The sequence below is a fragment of the Microcebus murinus genome, chromosome 1 (genome assembly GCF_040939455.1).
Source record: "Microcebus murinus isolate Inina chromosome 1, M.murinus_Inina_mat1.0, whole genome shotgun sequence".
In the NCBI taxonomy this organism is placed as follows: domain Eukaryota; kingdom Metazoa; phylum Chordata; class Mammalia; order Primates; family Cheirogaleidae; genus Microcebus; species Microcebus murinus.
Genome location: NC_134104.1, coordinates 152,205,265 through 152,226,592, shown reverse-complemented (window position 1 = coordinate 152,226,592; position 21,328 = coordinate 152,205,265). Strand labels below are relative to the sequence as shown.

At 48.5% G+C, this 21,328-nt stretch overlaps 1 long non-coding RNA gene and 1 pseudogene across 1 annotated transcript; both read right to left on the bottom strand.

Annotated features, from left to right (window-relative positions):
- Window positions 1-3,505: 3,505 nt before the first annotated feature.
- Window positions 3,506-17,841, bottom strand: LOC142873333 (uncharacterized). Its single transcript, XR_012921376.1, has 2 exons — window positions 17,193-17,841; window positions 3,506-3,993 (listed from the first exon to the last, which is right to left on the bottom strand). It is a non-coding gene; the product is annotated as an uncharacterized LOC142873333 (long non-coding RNA).
- Window positions 13,228-13,929, bottom strand: LOC142873331 (protein cornichon homolog 1 pseudogene; annotated as a pseudogene).
- Window positions 17,842-21,328: the final 3,487 nt, after the last annotated feature.

The window sequence follows — 21,328 nt, the reverse complement described above, 5'->3', positions numbered from 1 at the left end:
CAGCCCCGACTGGATTCTCTGGGGCGTGACCTACCCTGTCCCCGGGTTCCCTCCAGGATGGAGCCAAGTGGGAGCCTCCAGGGGACTTTGCCTGACACGGCACCTGGCATGGCCCCGTCCTTGCTGGTCCCGCTGCCCCCTTCCCTGCTGGTTTCCTCCTAATAAACCACTTTCCTGTCCGTATTTGTGTTGTGGTGGGACCTACCCTGAGGTGTTTAGAGTTTACCCCGCCTCCTTGTCTACCTGACAAAGCTGATGGGCAGAGAGGGGAGGGACTTGCTGGAGGACAATGGGGGTGGAGGGGGCCAGGGCCCAGGTCCTCGAGCCTCAATCTCTGCGGCTCTGACAGCAGATGCTGTGAAGGGACCTTCACTCTTGGAGTCTGGCTGTCCCCTGCAGTGCCCGAGGCAAGAGTCAGGACTCGAACTTGAGTCACAGTGAGGGAATCGCCCGCACAGCGCCCACCTAGACTCCTGATGCCCTGACACGCCCCGTCCCGCCGTGAGGACAGGCAGACAGTCAGCGGGCAGGCATTTATGGGCGCCTGTTGGGGCAGGCAGCGTCTGGGCGCTGGGCAGTCAGGGTGAAGGATGAGCCACGTGCCTACCGCTCAGGACGTGGGGGTGGGGGGACAGAATGTCACACCAGGGAGAGAGAAATGCTAAGAAGAAAAACCAACTGGGGCTACGGCATCACACAGGGGTCAGGGGTCAGGGGTCAGGGGGAGCATTATGAGGAGGTGACACCGAGGATGAGGAAAGCGAAGGCCAGCACTGTTTTCTCCAGGTCCCCCGTCCTAAGGAGGGACAGCGTGGCATCTGGCTGGGGTCCAGTGGCCGTGGTCAGTGGGCAGCCGGCTGTGCCTGGAGGGGTCTCCTCCGAGTCCACCCCCGTGCCGTGTTGTCACAGGGCCCGCAGGGCTGGCGGGCTCTTGCTACAGAGGGCAAAGGAGACGGGCTGGAAGCAGGGGGCTGTCCCCATGGCCTGTGCACCCAGCGCCCGTACCCCCAGAACGACCTTCCAGCCCCCAGAGGACAGTGCTGGAGCCGTCCTCAGCCCTTGCAGACAAGCCGCTATCTGGAAAGGAAGGAGAGCTGGAGTCCACGTCGCATGTTCTCCCTGTGACCTCAGTGACCTCAGTGCGTATACATGTCAGACTTTTCTCTTCTCAAACTTTAACTGTCTGGACACCCTGTAAGAGCTCAGAGCTTGAGCTTGTGGGTCTGCAAGGAGGCGGGTGTCGGCCCCACCCAGCGCTGTGTGCTCTCGCGTCATCGCTGGGCTCTGGCCTGAAGGACAAGCCCGGGCTGGGGACGGCCAGGGCAGAGCGTCTGGGGAAGAAACAAGCTCACGTGCTCAGGAGCATTTGCACGCGCAGTGATGGCGCCTCCCTCCTAGGGCTGCTCTGAAGTCACTGCCACCAGCTACTCCGCCTGCTTCACTTGGGGACTCTCATGGCCCCTGTGTGGCTTGCTGTGTCTGGAGGTCACACTGCTCTGAGCAGGCCCGGGGATTCTCGGAAAGGACCCCCTCACCCCCTCACAGGGGCCGTATCACCTCCTGGGAAGGCCCCCACCCAGGACTCAGTGTCCCCACCTGCTTCAATCCCACTGCGACTGGCTTTGTGGGGGAGGGACGGGGGGGGGGGGCGGCTTTCAAAAGTTCTTATCTTTAAGCCTTGCTCTTACAACAGCAAAGAAAAAGTAAAAGTCACCTTTGGGCCCATCTTCCAAAGACGGCATTCCAAATTCTTGGGTGTATTTTATTTTTCTCTTTTTTATAATAAATATTTTTTCATGGGAAATAACATTTTTTTCTTTTCCTGTGAGTTTGTTTGTTTCTTTGGCTGCCACTCTCTTATCAAGGATGCAACATATGGTAGAGGAATTTTCTTCTACCTGGGGTTTTGGAAATAATTCAAAAGGATGCTTTGGCCTTTGTTGGCTAAAAGGTGTGTTTTTGTTTTATGAAAGTTGCTAGTTAGAATCAGAGTCATAAAACTGAACATAATCTGGGAACTACAGATCGACTTTTGCTGCAACAAAAACTCCTCGCAGAGGAATGCTACAACGTGGACACACACGAGGTCAGAACCCAAACTGTGCACAGCAACTGTGCCTTAGTACCTTTTCTTTCCTTTGTGTTTATTTGTATTTTCCAGTCCTTCCACAATAAACATGTAATACTTGTATAATATGTGAAAATAATAAAAATATTTTTTAAAAATTCACTCTAATAAATGGGGAAGGACAAGTAAAAGACAAAGCATTCTATGTGTAGTATAACCTAGTGTGTTATAGGATAGTAGAAGTTTCAGGAAGAAATGATCCAGTGATGAAACCAGTTGGGAAACACCGAGTTAAATGCAGCTAATCAGATTTCTTCCTTGCAGGGCTTCTCAGAGCCTTTAATACGCTGGTGGTTGCTGGGATCTTTAAGAGGGGCTCTACCTAGGGATGTTTCCAACCTTATCTGATCCCTGAACTCCTCTTCTGGGGAGTGTGTCTCCAGACTGATTATCTGGGGAACATACTGGAAAACGTGGCTGCAAAGCTCTGACCATGTGCTGAATCAGGAAACATTCGAGTCCTGTTAGGCCAAGTTCTAACGTGGCCTGCGTGGTTGAATGAAGCCTTGTTAGAAATTGGAGACCACGTCAGCTGTCAAACCAGGGGCCCTGCTGAGATCACGCTGGCAGTTTAAGACATGTGGCCAGACAGACTATGGGTTTTCAAAGGAAAGGTTTGGAAAAGTAGAAAGATTGTCTTTGGGCTTTTGGTTGGAAGGATCGCTGAGCTGTTGGCTGAGCAGAGGCTGCAGGCCCTGGGTAAACTGAGGGAGTGCCCTGCGTTCCAAGGGTATAAACTGTGTCTGCAGATCCAACCATCCAAAGGGGCAGGAGAGGGACCCGGGAGGGTGGGTGCAGCACACAGGTCAGGGGCTGCCCACACCACTCGGGCCTCGGCATCACAGGGCTGGGCCTCGGCTGCCAGGCCCTGCGTCTCTTCACTCGAGGGCTCCCTCTGGCCATTGGAGCCTGCAAGGACCAGCAGCAAGACGCATGAGAATGGAGGGGAGGCAGCCTGGAACCAATGATGGAAGGGAATTGGCCCATAAACAATCCAGCTTCCCCACCCCTTAGAAGGATGACCCTGAAGTGGATTGTCTACACCAGTCAGGTGCATTGTCTACACTGGCTCCCAGAATTCCTTGTAGGATAAATCTCCAGTTGCCCGTAGCGGCCTCTGGTTCGATAACACACCTTGTTTGCCTGCCTTCCCTTCCCTAGGAAACAAGGTAAGTCCTGCAGGAGTTTCTTTCCTAGCAAGAAAGCCAGTTTTCCTGCGTTTCCGTGATTCTCCCAGCCAAGATTTGTTCCACGCCAGTGAGTTAAGAATAGTTCCTCCCTATTTCTGACAGAGGGCAGCATTTAGTTTTCTTTCGCTGTGAGATGCATTCTTGGGCTAGCAAATGAGACTCCAGCTCAAAATAAAGACAAACAAACTGAAATGAGGATTTTAATCGCCGTGAAGGGGACGAAGGCTGTGTCAGCGTTTCCATGGTAAGTGCCGTCTTTCAGGGATTTATCATCCCAGCTGTAAAAATATGCTTTCTGCTAGGATTTGGCAAGAGCAAGCCTTCAGTCGCTTAAAATCTATGTATTAGTTACGACTCTACTTTCAATCAAGTCAGAAACGTGACTCTGTAAGAATGGCACAGAATTCTCCTCTGCCCCTCGCGGCTGCCAACTGCTCCCTGCCACGTTCCCTGCCAAAGCAGCTCGGCGCCGAGAAGTGGCAAAGTCACGGCAACTGGACCTTTCCAGAGGCTGCTTTGTATTCCGGAACCCAGTTACACGGAGGAAGAGGGCCTGGTTCTTTGTGGAGGCAAAGTGGTGGCCCTTGTGGAGTCCTGCCAGCAGGTCTGTGTGTAGGTGGCTCTTCTCTGAGCACTGGCTCACTTGCTCCCTCGCCTGCATCCCAGGTTCTGGGGCTGTGGAGGAAAGAGGGTGTGTCAGCACAGCCACACGGTATCTCTGGCCCCTTGGCTCAGGATGCTGAGGTCACTGCAGACTTCACAAGTGGGAGAAACTCAGGTTGAGTTGATGGGAAGCCTTGGGCTTAGCCTGGTCTTACCTTGCAGCCCAAGTTTCTGTAGTGTGAGGAGAACAAAGGCAGCCAGGTCAAGCTATCTGCCAAAAGTGAAAGCAAAGCAGGGCTCAGCCTCAGCCTTTAGCATCAAGGCACCTCTGATTGGCTTTATCTGAGACCAAATGTGTGAAAACTTTGGTATATCTTTATTTGAAATAGGATGGTGGATATGGAGTGAGGCTCTTTAAGATAGAGGAAAGGTAAGAGCAGAATGTAAACTTCTTATAAGCTGAAATGAATTCTTATGATGGTGCCAGTGGTGCTTATCAGGTGTTAGGCATTACTGATGTAATCTTTCCCTCAACACAGTGAGTGATATGTACTGTGATTCCATTTTAAAAAAGAACAAATTGCCTGGGTGTGGTGGGTCACATCTGTAATCCTAGCACCCTGGGAGGCTGAGGTGGGAGCATCGCTTGGGGTCAGGAGTCTGAGACCAGTCTGAGCAAGAGTGAGACCCCATCTCTACAAAAAATTGAAAATTAGCCAGGCACAGTGCATGTGCCTGTAGTCCCAGCTACTCAGGAGGCTGAGGCAGGAGAATGCTTGCACCCAGGAGTTTTAGGTTGTAGTGAGCTATGATGATGCCACTGCACTCTAGCACGGGTGGCAGAGCAAGACACTGTCTCACAAAAAAATGAACAAATTGACACTCAGAGGTTAGGGAACTCACCCATATAGAGGGCCCAAATAGTGAGACTAATCCTAAGCATAAGAATAAGATGGAGCCATCATATTACTTGACTTCAAATTATACTATAAGGCTACAGTAACCAAGACAACATAGTACTGATATGAGAACAGACACAGATCAGTGGAGTAGAATAGAAAACCCAGAAACAAAGCCACATACAACCAGCTGATCTTAAAGTAGAGGGGGAAAAAAAAAAGCCACTGGGGAAAGGATACTCTATTCAATAAATGGTGCTGGGAAAATTACATACCCATATGCAGAAGAATTAAACTGGACTCATATCTCTCACCATATACAAAAATCAATTCAAGATTGATTAAATACTTAAATATAAGATCTTAAACTATTCAATTTCCAGAAGAAAATCTAGGAAAAACTCTTGTGGATATTGGCCCAGGCAAAGAATTTATGACTAAGACCTCAAAAGCAAATGCAACAAAGACAAAAATAGACAAATGGGACTTAATTAAACTGAAGCTTCCACACAGCCAAAGAAATAATCAACAAAGTAAACAGACAATCTAGAAAATGGGAGAAAATATTCACAAACTATGCACCTGACAAAGACTTAGTATCCAGAATCTACAATGAACTCAAACAACTCAACAAGAAAAGTCTAATAACCCCATTAAAAAGGGGGCAAAGGACACAAACATTTTTCAAAAAGAAGACATACAAATGGCCAACAAACACATGAGAAAATGTTAAGATGAGATAATATCTCCTCACTGAATAAACAAAACTAGTATTAACCTGATACTAAAACTCCCTTATGTAGATTCAATGTAGTCTCTACCAAAATCCCAGTTTACTCTTTTGCAGAAATTGATAAGCTGATCCCCAAACTCAGATGAGAACACAAAGAACCCAGAATAGCCCAAAATAATCTTGAATATGAAAAAAAAAGATTGGGGAATTTATATGTTGTATTTTCAAAACTTACTACAAAGCTACAATAATCAAGATGGTATGGTACAGGCACAAGGATAGACAATTATATCAATGAAATAGAATTAAGGGTCTAAAGATAAATTTTTACCTTCATGGTCAATTGGTTTTCAACAAGAGTTCCAAGACAATTCAACGAATAAGAATAGCCTTTTTAACAAATGGTGTTGGGACAAATAGATAGCCACATGCGAAAGAATAAAGTTGTACCTCTATCTCATATCATATGCAAAACTTAACTCAAAACAAATATTATAATAGACCTACATGTAAGACCTAAAACTATAAAACTCTCAGTAGAAAATAAGAGTAAATCTTTGTGACTTTGGGTTAGGCAATGGTTTCTTTCTTTCTTTTTTTTCTTTTTTGAGACAGAGTCTCACTCTGTTGGCCCAGCCAGAGTGCCATGGCATCAGCCTAGCTCACAGCAACCTCAAACTCCTGGGCTCAAGTAATTCTTCTGCCTCAGCCTCCCGAGTAGCTCAGAATACAGGCATGTGCCACCATGCCCGGCCAATTTTTTCTATATATTTTTAGTTGGCCTATTAATTTCTTTATATTTTTAGTAGAGACGGGGTCTCACTCTTGCTCAGGTTGGTTTCAAACTCCTGAGCTCAAACAATCCGCCTGCCTCGGCCTCCCAGAGTGCTAGGATTACAGGCATGAGCCACCACGCTCGGCCGATGGTTTCTAATACATAACACCAAAAGCACAATTCATAAAAGTAAAAATCAATCCATTGAACTTCATCAAAATTCAAACTTTTTTGCTGCAAATGACACCATTAAGAAAGGAAAAAACAGCTCACAGAATAAGAGAAAAGATTTGTCAATTATATATCTCATAAGGGACCTATATCCAGAACATTTAAGAACTCTCATAACTCAATAGCAGACAAATAGGCAAATTTAAAAATGGGCAAAGGATCTGATAGACATTTATCCAAAGAAGATATACAAATGGCCAAAAAGCACATGGAAAGATGTTCAACACTGTTAGTCATTAGGGAAGTATAAATCAAACTCATAATCACTTACCACTTCACATTCACTAGAATGGCTGTAATAAAAAACATAGACAATAACAGGTGTTGGTGAGGATGTGGAGAAACTCAAAACCTCATATGTTGTAGGCAGGAATTTAAAGTGGTGTAGGTGCTTTGGAAAACAGTTTGGAAGTTCCTCAAAAAGTTAAAACACATTGCTTCCATATAATCCAGCCATTCCACTTCTAGAAGATTGAGAACATGTTCACACAAAAATTTGTACATAAATGTTCATAGCAGCATAATATAATATCCAAAAATGGAAAAGCCCAGCTGTCAATCAACTGATGAATGGGTAAGCAAACTGTGATATATCCATACAATGGAACACTATTCATCAATAAAAAGGCATGAAGTACTGGTTCATGTTGCAACATTAATGACACTCAAAAACATTATGCTAAGTGAAAGAAGCTAGGCATAAAAGGCCATACATGATTCAATTTATAAGAAATATTCAGAACAGGCAAATCCATAGAGACAATGATTGCCTAGAGCTGGAAGAGGGCGAAGGATGAGGGAATGACTGCTAATGGTTATTAGTTTTCTTTTTGAGGTGATGAAAATGTTTTAAAATTAGATTGTGGTGATGGTTGCACAACTTTGTGAATATACGAAAACTCACTAAATTTGACAGTTTAAATGGATGATTCATGGCATGTGAATGTCAATAAGTTGTTAAAATGATAGATTGGTTAAAAATACTATGGTTAAAGTATACAATGGATTATTGTGCAGCTACTTAAATTACCAATGCAATTTATGTATATTAATATGGACAGTTATTCCATGGTATAGTAAATGGGTAGGGGAGCAGGTTATAATTCATTATAATATGATCTCAATTTCGTAGAAATAAACAAAATGGGTGTATCTGTCTGTCTGCAGAAAATAAAATATGGAGGGTTATACAAGGGCTGTCCGAAAAGTGTTCAGCCACTGTTAATATAATGAGAAAGGTCACATGGCCGAATTCTTTCCGGACAGGCCCCATATATTTAAGGAGTGATTGTCACTGAGTACTGCATGATAAACTATTCTTTTTCAAATTTTTATTTAATCTTTGAAGAAGTAATAAAGTCACGTGGCATAAAAATCAAAAGCGCAGAACGACTATCTAGTGAAAATATATCCCTTCACACCGCCCCATTCTCTTTCTAGACAGCGCCGGGGCCCCAGCTGCCTGAGTGTCCTCTGGGAAAACTTGACACAAATGGTGGTGGCTTTGGGCACTGCCCAGCCCCTCCCTTGTTTCCTTTCACCATGTCTTTTCCTTATCCAGATAGAACAAGAGTCCCCGGCTTTTGTGTTAATGATTGAATACCTCTCCGCCTACTGAGGTACCATTTGAAAGATTCAAGTATAAAACTCATGCATTTCCTAATTTGATTTTGCATCTGGCAGCTACATTGTTCGTCATCAGAAAGATGTTCAGTTACTGACCCCAAAGAAGTACATGTACTGAGGACGCAGGTCTGCGACGAGTGACCCCCAGAGGGCAGGCACCTGTGCACCCACAGTGGTCGTTTGAGGAGACCACGGACGCCTAGACGTGAAGCAGAAGGACAGTGAGAGAGACGGGAGCCACCTGGGCAGGGACCCGAGAGAGCTGCTGGCGCTGAGGAAGGAGAGCCCGCAGCATGTAGGAATCACTCCTCCTCTGTTTCCTTCACTCTCCATCTCCCCCAAAGTGAGGAGAGTCTGACATTTACTGGGGACAACGGAGCCAGAATTCGTTTCCCGAGGACGCCCCTGGCCTGCACGTGCCACAGCCGTCCGTCCCTGCCCTCCCCTCCAGCCCCAAATGGGCCTTGCGGCCTCGTGCACAGAGACGAGATGCTCCGGGAGCCCCGGGGAACCTTAGATTCTGCGTGTTCTACAGCTTCCCTGGCCGTTTGACTTACACCTCGCAGAAACTTTAGAAACTACCTGGGTCTGACGCCAGCTTCCCCCTTCCTAGCTGAGTGACCGTGAGCAAGCAAGCTGTCTGTGCGGTGTCCTAGCTCACCAGCCAGAAGTCAAGGAATCTTCAGTCGCCATTACTGTCATCCCTGTTAGTGGGGGATGGGCTCCCGGACGACACTCCCTGGGCTGGCTCTACCCAGCCCTTTGGGGCGCAGAGGGAAGGGCCAATGAAGGAATGGGGGACTGAAGAGCCACTTTGGTGAATGAATCCCCCTGTCCTGGAGGCACTCACCCGTGCCCCTGTCCTTGCACTCTGTGTGTTCAGCCTCTGTCAGGCACTTCCTGCTGCCCCCCTGCATCCGGCCAGCCCCGCCCAGCTTGGCGGCCACCGCCCTGCTGTGAGTGGAGCCAGGAAAGAGGAAGGAGGGAAGTGATCCTTATAGTGATGACTCTTGCGGCACAAAGGCCAGCTGCAGGTCAAGTTCACGCCCTGCACTCTGGTCCTCTTTTATTTTACTCATTTTTATTGCTCACTAAATCAAAACAAAACTAAAACTCTTCAGGCCTTGTGGTTGCCCGACAACTTCATGGTTCTTTCTCCCAGTGACCTCAGCCCTCCCCCGCCCCTCCCATCCCACCTACTTGCCTCATACCACTGTGCCGGGACCTCGTCTCAGTGACCTTTCATGGCACAGGGCCCCAGCTGACCACTGCGCTGGGGCAGCCTGAGTTCTAGAAGCACACGGGTTTTCTCCCTCTCTTTGCCACTGAGCTGGTTGCATTTAAATGTTCTCAGCCCTTATGCTTTCTGATACCCCCAGGCCATCGCACCCCTGAGCTGGTGGCTTCGGAGTGAGAGCCACCTCCGGCCCCTATGTCCTCTGGTGTCCTGAGGGTTCAGCCTGCCTTCCTGGAGCAGGTTTGCTGGGGACTTCTTGTTAGTAAGTTGTCAAATAGGAGAAGGAAATCACAATATCTCAGCTGAGGAAGAAATGAGATTTCTGGAATTTGGCCCAGACTGAGGACCAAGTTTCTTCCACAGGAGTTCATGCCCGACTAAGCTCAGAAGGAGGCATGTATCTTGTAGCAACGCAGTCTGGAGCCGGAGGCAGGGGCTCAGGACTGATAATTCCAATTAAAACAACCCCAAGTGTGCACAGGGGTTTCATCTGGGCATCTCTAAGGGCTTCATAAGTAACAGCGAATCTTCACAGAAGCTTTCACAGAGAGGCAGGCAGGGAAGAAGAGCACTTGCCTCTTTGGAGATGGAGAGGCCGGGCTGGGAAGTGGTTTATCTAAGATCACGAAACGCCTATGGCAGTCAAAAGGAATGTCTTTCCAAGACCCTGGTTGAACCCTCAATTTTTTGATGCCGACAAGCCACTCATTTGAAAAACACTAACAGCATTTATCAAGCACCTTTTAAAAGCTGGGCCCTGGGAATGATGCTTTATGAGATTTGTCCTCACGGTGTTCTTAATGTTGATTCCATTGCCATCCCCAATTTACTGATGAGGAAACTGACGTTCAGAGAGTCTCCCCAAATTTCTTAGATTGCATAACTAAGTGCAGGAACTATGATTGTCACCCAGCTGTCTCCCTGCTAAGGCCACTGTCTTCCCTCTGTTCTACTACTCTGTCTGGCAACCACTTTGTAAATATGTATCAGCAACTTCAAAAATGTTCCTGCTGTGTGGTCTAATTATCCCATTTCTGGCCACTTATTTTCATGAAACAGTTCTAAATGCAGAATAAGTGTCTTACAGTTCAACATGGCTAAGGACACAATGGTGTGTACCTCTTTCCCAAAATCCCACTGAAATGACAGAAGAAATACAGAGAGAAAAATTGAGTCACAGTGGTTGTGGACAGTCAGGAGGAGTAGGGTCAATGTCCAGAAGATGAAGGAATTTCTGGGAAATACAAGACAAATAAAAGAGCAGATTGACGGTGAAAGGAAACAGAAGCTGTAATGCTGCAGAGATGAACGCACAGTCATCACAGACAGAATTCTCCCAGCAGAACTCTCCGGAACAGAGGCAACAGGTGCCAGGAGAAACAGTGTGTTAGGGGTGGACTACAGGATGGTTGAGCTAGTTCTTTCCACTGTCCACTAACTGTCTCCCTGTGCACACAGTCACCTGGGGCTGGCTGCTGTATCAGAGACTGCATTGCCTGCCGGAAGAATGGAATTCTCACATGTAGTAAGGAAATGTCCTCCAGCCACCAACACTGTTCAGTCCGTATGTTTGTCTACAAACATCAACAGACAAGCAAGAATTGCCAGACATTTCAGAAAAGCCAGATCCGAGAGAGAGGTACCGGAGACAAAAATAGACCTAACTCCAAGAAAACAGAAATTATTCTTAAAACAGAAGAAAATTTTAAGTAACTCTCCCAGAGAGTTAGGAGAACATCACATTCATTAAAAATAAATAAATAAAGCCTCTATGAAAAAAATACAACCAGAGTTGTTAGAATTAAAATATGATTGCAAACATTTTTTTTTTAAATGGACTAAATAGACAAATGAAAACCAAATTAGTAAACCGGAAGATCAAAGTAAGGGATTCTCCCCAAATGCATTAGGAGAAAATAAAGAGATGTCATCTTTTTTAAAGTTAAGTGACACGAAGTATAGATCAAACTATGTATATCTTTCTTAAAGGAGCTCCAGAGGCAAGAACACAGAGAACAGATAGAAGGAAATAAAAAAGATATAGTAGAAGAAAATGTCCTAGGGTGAAATAAAGATGCCAAATAGAAAAGGACCCACTGAGGGCTGGGCAAGAATACAAAGTAAGCTTCTAAAACTCATTTTTAAAAAGGCAATCAATCTAATAGAAAAAATGGATAAAAAACAGACAATTCGCATAAGAGAATATGAATATAGCTAAAAAAACAGATGAAAAGAACTCAATCTTACACATCATTAGGGAAATGCAAATCATACTTTTCACCCATCAAATTGTCATGAATGAAATATACCTTAATATCTAGTGTTGACGACGATATGATAAATCAGCAATTTAACAAATGTTATGATATTTGTAACAACCTTCCAGAGGGCATCTTGGCACCAGCCGTGAATGAAGAATGTAAATGTAACTCAGCATTACTGCTCCTAGGAATCCATTCTGCAGAAATACTCACCCATGTCTGCAAAGATGTGTTTACAAGGATAATCACTGGACCATTGTTTGTAACGGTGATTACTGGAAATCATGTAAGTGTTCAACAGAAGAATAATTACATAAGTTATGGCGTGAGTGTGTGTACACGCACACATTATGGACTTCTATGCAGTCATCAAAAATAATGAGGTAGATGTCTATATGTCTTATATGAAAAGATTTCAGAGATAAGGTGAAAAAATCAGTGTTGAAGTATAAGTCTACTTTGATTTTTCTTGCCAGTGTTTCTTCAGTTCAAGGTCATTTCCTTTTATTGTTTCTTGGATTATTTCTTTTCATCCTCTGAGAATCTGTTAGATGAATGTGCAAACTTCTAGATTTATGTCTCTTCATTTCCCTCTCATTTCCCTCTCACTTCCTTCTCTTCACATCTTTGCCCCTTTGTGTCCCCTTTCTGATAAAAACCTCAACCAGCTTTTACAAGTGATAAGTTGCGCTTCAGGTCTTCCATTCTTAACTGTTAAGTTTTTTTTTTTAAAGTTTGAATAGTCAAACTTTTATTTCAAAATCTCTAATTGTTTCTATTTTGGTATCAGCCTACTCTTTGTTTTCTTTTCTTTTCTTTTTTTTTTTGAGTCTTAATTTCAGAGTTTTATTGTATTGCACTAAAGGAACAGCAGGATGGTTATACAATTTACTCTCTTATTCAGTTTTGAAAATCTAAAGTACTTGCAAATTCTTAAGAATACCTTTACCACCAGATTAGAACAGTAAGCATAATAACAAATTTCTTGATAAGTAACGTCTTACAAATAAAAACACATTTAAAATAGCTTTAAATGCATTCTTCACAAGTAATTCAGCATATTTTTTAGATCATGTTCATTTATGCTTAAGAATTAAAGCAAGTATATTTGTTACTCTGGTGGAAATATGGGAAATCTCTCATTCATGCAATATATAGGGATAATATTCAAGTTGAAGGGAAAAAACCCCACTCTTATTTTTGTAAATGTACCCATATATAATCATCTACATGATAGATGAGGAAACCCATGAAGTTTCCCATGAGTCAGATATACATTTCCAGCTCATCAGAAGCACCTGATATCTATAGCTCATTTATAATTAGATGTCCTTTCAATAAAACCAAAACGAGCCCTACCAATTCCTATAAACAAAAGCTTCCAATGGACTAAGTAATTAATGCAATCATTCCGAGGATTATGGCTGTTCCTTAAGGAGTGCAAGTTCAAACCTGTCAATACCAGAGGTAATCATTTTATATTAATTTATACGTAATTCCATTTAAATTCTTTTTTTTTCTTTTTCTTTTTTTTTTATTTTAAGCTCACTGCTGATGGAACCATTTAAATTCTTTATCTGAGTATAACATATGAAAACAGTCTTTCCACAAGCAAAAATGTGGAAACATTTAAAAAATAAGGAGTCATTTTTTTAAAGTAACTGATCAGATTCCATAGGCTACTCTTGGAAACAGGATCTTGCTGGATAGAATCCCTTCATCTGGTGGCTTTTTGCATGCACTTAACTGGACCGAATCTTCTGTGTGTTGTTCTAAGAGCTCACCAAAACATAGATCATGCCGTATAAGTAGTAAAAAAATGCTAGAAGATAAAAAGCTAATTTGCACCATCCTTCTTTCTGACAATATGCTAGAATATCTGCATTCATGATGGTTGTAGGGTCATAGAGTCCTGGTCCACTCATCACTGGTCTACTCATACACCTCCAAATATGACATGCCAAGAGGGGCATATAGAGACCCAGTGTAAGCCACGCTGCTGCACAAAGAAACACCACACAGAAGAAAGCATGGATGAGGTACTCTGGAAGTACAAGAGGATTCAGGGTATTACACTGGTCTATGGGATTCTTGTAATCAGTCTTCAGCTCATCAGATGCTATAATGTGCCAGATGGCGAAGAAGATGAGCGCGGCGGTGAGCAGCAGCGCCAGCATGTAGCAAAAGGCCGCGAACGTGAACGCCATGGCCGGGGAGGAGCAGGCTGCCAGCGGGGAAAGGCGGCGCAGGGCCCTCTGGGTAAAACCATTCACTTCCCCCGGCCACAGCCGCTACCGCCACCTCCGCCGCCGCTGCGTTGCCCGTCCTCCCAGCGCTGTTTTCTTTTTTTTTTTTTTGAGACAGGGTCTCACTCTATCACCCAGGCTGGAGTGCAGGGTGTCATCATAGCCCACTGCAACCTCAAACTCCAGGGCTCAAGCAATCCTTCTCAAGGGCTCAAGGTTGGCCTCCTGAGTAGCTGGGACTATAGGCATGGGACAAAATGCCCGGTTAATTTTTCTATTTTTTGTAGAGATGGGGTCTTGCTATGTTGCTCAGGTTGGTCTCGAACTCCTGACCTCAAATGATCCTCCCACCTCTTCCCAAAGTGCTAGGATTATACGTGCGAGCCACTTCACCTGGCCTGTATCAACCTACTCTCGTATGGCTATAACATCCTCTTCATTTCCTCTGGGGATATTAATTGCACCGCTTTTTAAATCTCCACGAAGTGGTTTTGGTATAATGAGGGCTCCCAGGCTCGGGCCACTGGGGCACCTGGAGGAATATGACTAAGGTTCTAGGGCAGGTGCCCCCACTCCCCAGAGGCTCTGGAAGCAGCAACTGAGGCAGGGCTCTGGCCTTGGAGCAGCGGACAAAGACACAGGAGCCTGGGGAAGAAGAGTGTGGAACTGACCTCTAGAAACATCTCAGTGAGCTACAAGGAGGCGTGGAGGCCTTCATGGCAAGAGAAGCAAGGAGACATGGGTTGTCCACTGACATGGACTCGTTGTACGCACTAGGCGTTGGGTGTTGGGAAACCTGGTGGTTTTGAAAAAGCTGGTGCAGGTCTTTCTGTATTCTAGGGTCCTTCTGACCAATGTGGTAGCCTCTAGCAACGCATGGTTACCGAGCCCTGGAAAAGTGGTAAGTCCAAATCCAGATGTGCTGTAAGTGCAAAAGACACACCACACTTAAAGTGCCTTGTTACGAGCCAGAATGAAAATAGCTCCTTATAATCTTATAGTGAGTAAATACTGGAATGATAATAATTTGGATATATTTGGTTAAAGAGAATATATCAAAATTAATCTCACCCGCTGCTCCCTTTCATTTTTTTTAAGTGTAGCTATTGGAAAATCTGCTGTTGCACTTAGGGCTTATCACGTTTCTACTGATGGCGTGGACAAGGGGGCCCATGGGAGTCAGCCAGAGAGAAAACAGCTCCGTGGTCTGAGAGAATGAGCTATTGGAGCCGACCTGTGGACACTGTGAGGCGAGTAAAAGAAAGTGGAAGAAAGGGACAGTAACAGAGCAGGAGGGGTGGCGGGGGTGGCATGGGACCGGCTCTCTGGGGAGAGAGGAAAAGGCGGGAGGGAGAGAGGGAGGCCCCAGCAATGTGGCTGGAGCGGAAGCCCAGGGAGACAGATGGCCCAGGAAGGACTCCCCGGGGCAGGGCTGGCAGCGAACTTGGCCAGCAGCGAGGTCTGCTGATAAATTTTACATGGGTTCCCCTGTGCTGTCACACCCCAAGGTCAGGCTGTTTCACAAGGTCAGAGGCCAGGAGAGCTGTGCCCCTTCCCCGGGCGGGGCGGGGCCCGGGGAGGACAGCGCTGTGCAAAGCAGTGGCCTGAGAGCCAGAGGCGAGGAGGGGCGGTGACGGGTCAGGCGACTGCAAGGAGACTGTGACAGCAGCACTCCTTGGAAGTACCCGGAAGCGCACTGGACTATTGGCAGGAGTGTCCAGGGGGGCTAGAGATTTGGCTTTTGAAGGGAAGGAGTGCCCCAGCAGGCTGGTGGGCACTGGGAGCCCAGGCCACGTCACACCAGGACGTCGTGGTACCCTCTGCAGGGCGGGCAGCCGTGTGGCAGCAAGGTGGGAGGGAGGGTGAGGAAGCAGAGCACGAAGAGTGTTAACACCCACACCATGGAAGCTCTGCAGGGTGCGCTGCCTGGTCACCAAGGGAGCAAGGTCCCTGGAGGGCGCGCTGCACAGTCCCACGTGCCCCTCCAGAGCCACCCACACCTTCTCCAGAATGCTCTGTGACTTGGAGGCTGGCTGTGAAGGCTGTACCACAGGCCTCCCTGTCCTGTGACTTCTGGGGGGGGGGGTGTCGGCCATCGGAGGCCCTGCAGAAGACACAGGATGGGCAGGGAGCGAGGTGGGGTGTTTGTTCCCTGGCCACCTCCCTGTGGCACTGTGGCCGGCTGTCCCTGTACCTGGAGCCAGCCTCTGCACACAGCTCTGTCTGTCTCTCTCCCTCTCCCTCTTACTTACTCACTCCCCGCAGTTACTGGCCCTGGGGATGGCCCATTCCTCACTGCCTCCCCACACCCAGGCCACACCCTGTAACAGTCCTTTTATTATCATAAGCCATCCTCAGTGACCCAGCCCCTGTCTGCCACGTGCTTCCCGCCCAGACTGCCCGGTACACAGGCTATGCCATGTGCTAACTCTGCTTACCTAAGACAGGCGGCAGAATGAAAACACATCATTGAATCTGCCTGAAGAAATACTAGGGGGTTACATAAGAAGCCGGCGCGAGTTCCTTACCACAGCGGGCACAAGGGAGAGGACTGGGAGAACCAGGGCACAGGTGGGGCAAGATTTCTCATTGTAACTAATTGCTATTATTTTGATTTTTGAACCATAGGAATGGTTATCTATCAAACAAAATTAAACTGGAAACAATCTGCACTACCCCCAAGTCTGATTATTTGGGAGAAATCATTTTAACAGTATCCAGAACTTTTACCAAGGAGGCTCCAAATTTTCAGCCGGAAAAGCCACAGCACCGGGGGAAGCAGCTTCTCCAAGTCAGCTCCGCGCAGCAGGGCCACCGCGGCTGCCCCGGCTGCTGTGCTGCTCCCTCCCGCCTCCTGCCCTACCAGACCCCCAGCCGGAGCCACCAGCAGCCGGGAGGTGGTGCCCCGGGGCTTGTCACCTAAGCAGGAGAGATAGCAAAATTAAATTGCTTAGGAAAGTCCACCATGGAAAACAAGTGGAATCAACCCTGAAGGCAGCGTCTCTGGGGAGACACAAACAACAGCATGGGTCATGGTCCCCTAACCCTGAGAGGGGCCGTTCAGTCTGTGGGTTTGCTCCAGGAAGCTTCCAGAAGGCCCAGCAAGGTCTGTTCCTGTGGGTGACCTGCCACGTGAAACACCCCAGGCACGTGGCCCGCACCTGCAAAACGATTGCCACCCCTCCACCCACAACACATTCATTTTGTCAGCGTGTCCCCTGGGCCCTGACCACGGTGACGCGGACGAGGACTCAGAGCCGTACCTGGAGAGGCACCTCCTGCAACAGGGAACCTCTGCCTCACGTAAAGGGATCTTTGACCTTTGCTGTTCACACTGGCTTTCTGGAATAATCTGAGGAAGCGGCCCCGGAACAAAGCTGGCATTCACGGACTCAGCTCTCATTTCCTCATTAGTCTCCGAGTCACCGTTAGGAGGCAGGGAGAGGCCAAACCCGATTGCAGCTGTTCAGCCGGAACAGTGGGGTGATGACCTGCCCCGAGTCACGCAGGAGGCATGAGCGGCGTGGGTCTGACCCTGGCCTCTGGACCCTGGCTCCTGCTTGCTATGGGCAGGTGGAGGCAGTGAATACCCAGATTGGCCGAGCAGTCCCTTGAGCAGGGTGACTTCAAGTTCAAGGCAAAATCTTCCTCCACAGGGCTGCCGACTGCTGTCCAAATGGCTGCTGTTAGCCCCCTTTGGGGGTTGAGCACTGTTCGGGGCAGCGTTGCCGCAGCGATCTCCTGGCCCAAGACGTTTGGGAAATACTGGCTTGGTGACAGCTGGGGCTGCCCTGAAGGGTCGTCCCTGGGCCTTGGTGAAACTGCCTCAATCCGTTCGAGCATTCATCAGGGTATTTCATCACCCTGGCTGCAGCCCGGGCAGAAACCCAGGGCAGGTCAGTTGCACCTAGGTAGGAGGGAGTCACAGAAGGCTTCGTGGAGAGATGGGTCCTACCATCTCAGAGGCAGACCCGGGAGCGGGAGGAATCCACGTCCGCCGCAAGGGCTGTGCAGAGGGACGGACGCACGCAGGTCCTAACTCTCCAGGGAGCCCCGAGGACAGACCATGCCCCCAACCCACGCCCAGCTTTGGGTGAATGAAAGGCTTATCCCCATCTCTTCCATGTATAGCTCGGGGCTCCAAGCTAAATCATTTTCATGTGTTCTCACAATTTTCAGCTGAAAATCTGACACTCAGAGAGGTAAACTGCTCGTGTTTGCTTAGCTAGGAAGTGGTGGAGCTGGAATCTGAACTCCTCTCTGGCTGGAACCTAAATATTCCTACGTCCCAAAACATTCCCACATATTTACCCACAGACCTGAACAAGTGGTGAGGAGGCAAGAGAGTGGAATGAAGGGGACCAGGTCAGAGGCAGAGAGGAAACGGGGAGGTGGAGGCACAGGAAATCCTGACCATGTGTGCGGACGCTTCAGCACATAAACCGAGAGCTATTTTAAGGCCAAGGCTAGAATGCAGCCCCACAGCATTGCAAAAGCAAAATGTGTGTTTGCTTCTGCAGTTGGCTTTTAAAATACATTTTTCTTCATTAGTTGGAGCCCCGGCGAACATCTGGATCATCCCAAATTAAGCCTTTGACATTTGAAAAACATAATCTCAGGTAACAGAGCAAATACACTTCAGGCTTTGTGGCCAGAAGTCTCCTGGCCCCTGGGATCCAGGCTGTTCCTGCTCACCTGGTCCCTCCTTTTAATAAACTTGCTGGCAGGTGCTCCAGAGAAAAGGAGACAGTCCTAATAAAGTGTGGTCAAGCAAAGGAAGCAAAAGAAAGGCAGGTCTAGTTGGTGGTCAAATCCAGCAGCCCCTGCAGACAAGTCCCTGGAGGGTTGGCCTGCTGTGACCCTTCTGTGTGCCCCTTGGTCTCCCTCTGCAAGGGAGTTATGGAAGGTTCTGGAGTCTTGTGTCCAATTTGGGGTATAGGACTCCCACCCTTCCTCCAAAGCTTTCTATGCAAGTCCAGCTAAAAATGCCCATCAATTATGGGGACTGTCACTCCTGGCTCTGGCATGCTGGGTGACCTTGAGCAAGTTACTTAACTTCTCCAACCATGGTTCTGTTTTCTTATCTGCAAGATAAGTGTGCTAGTGACATAAGTGACCTCACAGGGCTGTGATGGGACACAAGGCACTTGACCAGTCCTGGACACCCTGAGCACCAGGCAAGTGTGTGCTGTTTTCCTTGACCTGGCTATGAAGACCACGGCGGGGATTTATTGCACACCTACTACGCGTCGGAGGCTTTCTACAGATGATCTCCTTCAATGCCTCCTACAATCCCTTAAGAAAGGGGTTATCGCCACAGTTTACAGATAGGCTCAATAACTTTGCCCCAGGTCACAGAGATTGGGGACAAGTGTCAGCGTTTGAACTCAGCCTGATTCCAAGCACTGCTACCTGAGTCGTTGCCCGCCTCCTCCCTGAAGCACACCAGGCCTGCATTCTGCCTGGCGCTGGCTCGGACGGTGCCGTGAATAAACCACAGCCTTGGCAGCAGGAGCTGGGAAGTCAGACCAGACCACCTCGCTCGTGCGTCCCCGTGGGTGGCCTTTCTGGCATCCACAGCTCTGGTTGGTGGGCCCGGCATGGAGTGGCCAGGGCTGCCACACGGAGGAAACAGGAAAGTGAGAAGAACAAAGCTGGAAGAGGAGTTGGGATCCCCGGGGCCCGGCATGGAGGGACACATTCCAGGACGGACATTGCTGTATTTGTGGCCTGGCCTTGACTCATCTCCTGGGAGAGCCGAGTGGGAGGAAGCTGGGGGGGGGGTGCACTCCCGGTGACCGAGTGGCTTCGCAGGGCCGGCCCTCCCGCCTGCCCTCGCATGGGCTCCCCAGTCACCACATGCGATGATGATTATCATGCATTTTATAGACGAGGCCGCTGCAGCCCATTAAAGCGAAACAAGTTGTTCCAAGCCACGCAGCTGAGGAAATTCAACCCCGGGGCTGGCCGCAGTCTCTGCATTTTTCGTGACAGCCCCCTTCACAGTGACTACGACGCCCCTCACACAGCAGCCCCTGCGTGGCGGGCACTTGCCAAGGCAGGGCTTCTCCTAGGGGCTAGAGTCTAAAACGACAAGAGTCGTAGGGGTGAGGAAACTGAGGCAGGGTGGGGATTCCAGGAGGACAGAGGACAAGACTGGGTAGGGGTGCCAAGCTAAAGGAGAAAATGGAGGCAAACAACATAATCCAGCCAAGGACGCCTATGCAATCCCTCCATTTCCCTAACGTCCTTCTTCCTGTTCTTTCTCCAGCCCGCTCTCCTCTTAACTTATGTCTGTCTCCTCCTTTCCTGAGAAAGGAAAAATAGCTGAGAGCAGTCCTAGCTATGTGAGGCCCGCAAAATGCATCAGGCCCAGAAGACACCAGTGGGGACTTTGGTCACACTTGAGAGCGAGGTCACAGCCACTGGCTGAACTTCCGACAGAGCTGCTTTGTGCTGGGCATGGGTCAGGCCCCTGAAGCTACTCCTCACGTCCGCCTGGAGCACCCAGCGCCCCTTCCAGGGCCCCAGGTCGGACCAAAGTGGAGCCTCTAGGGAGGGTGGCCAGAGCCCGGCCCACGCCAGTGAACTGAGAAAGCCCCATGTCCAAGGACTTTCCTCTTAATTCCTCCCAGAACAGGAGGAAAAACAACTCCCGTGATCAAAAAAGTAAAGGGATGGGAAGGAAGCTGCTGCTTCTCTTGCCACGGGGGAAGCCAGGAGGGGAGCCAAGGAGGCTGCAGACAGTGCCCCCACATTGCCCTCCCAACCGGGCCAGGGGTCCTCAAGGCCGGCCACATGTTGGAGTCACCATGTAGCTTTGTAAAAACGCAGATTCCCAGGTCCCGCCCTCCACCACCTTCACTTTGGCATTGGCTCCTTGTAAATTCACCCCAGTGACGCTAGCACACAGCCAAGTTTAAAACCAGACGGGGCTGGGCCAGGGCCACTTGAACGTGGGTGGGCACGCCCACCAACCCAAGGTCCGATTGGCACGCAGGCGCCGACGCAGCGGGCCTGGGACGAGGCCAGGGAGTCTGTAGTCCTCACAGGCTCCCGGGTGTCCCCGCTGTTGTGGGGGCCCCTCTGAGAAGCTAGACCTTAAGCCACGATCGGACGTCTGTGGCAGAGTCGAGCAGCCGCCTGGACGGCAACGGCGCCTGGGAAAGGGCTGCGCGGCCTCTTCGTGATGTCCCGCTGTCTTGCTGAAAGCGGAAGGGCCGGACGCACCCACGTTAGCCTATTTTCCTCCGATGAAAGGCCCCAGGTACCCAGGTTCCCGAGCAGAGACTTGGGACAAAGAAAGGAAGAACGTTCTCTGTGAATTATGACCCAGAAAGGTGCTTTGGCCACTCAACGCAGGGCAGCGAGGGGCTGACGCTCAGCGCCCAACCTGCCC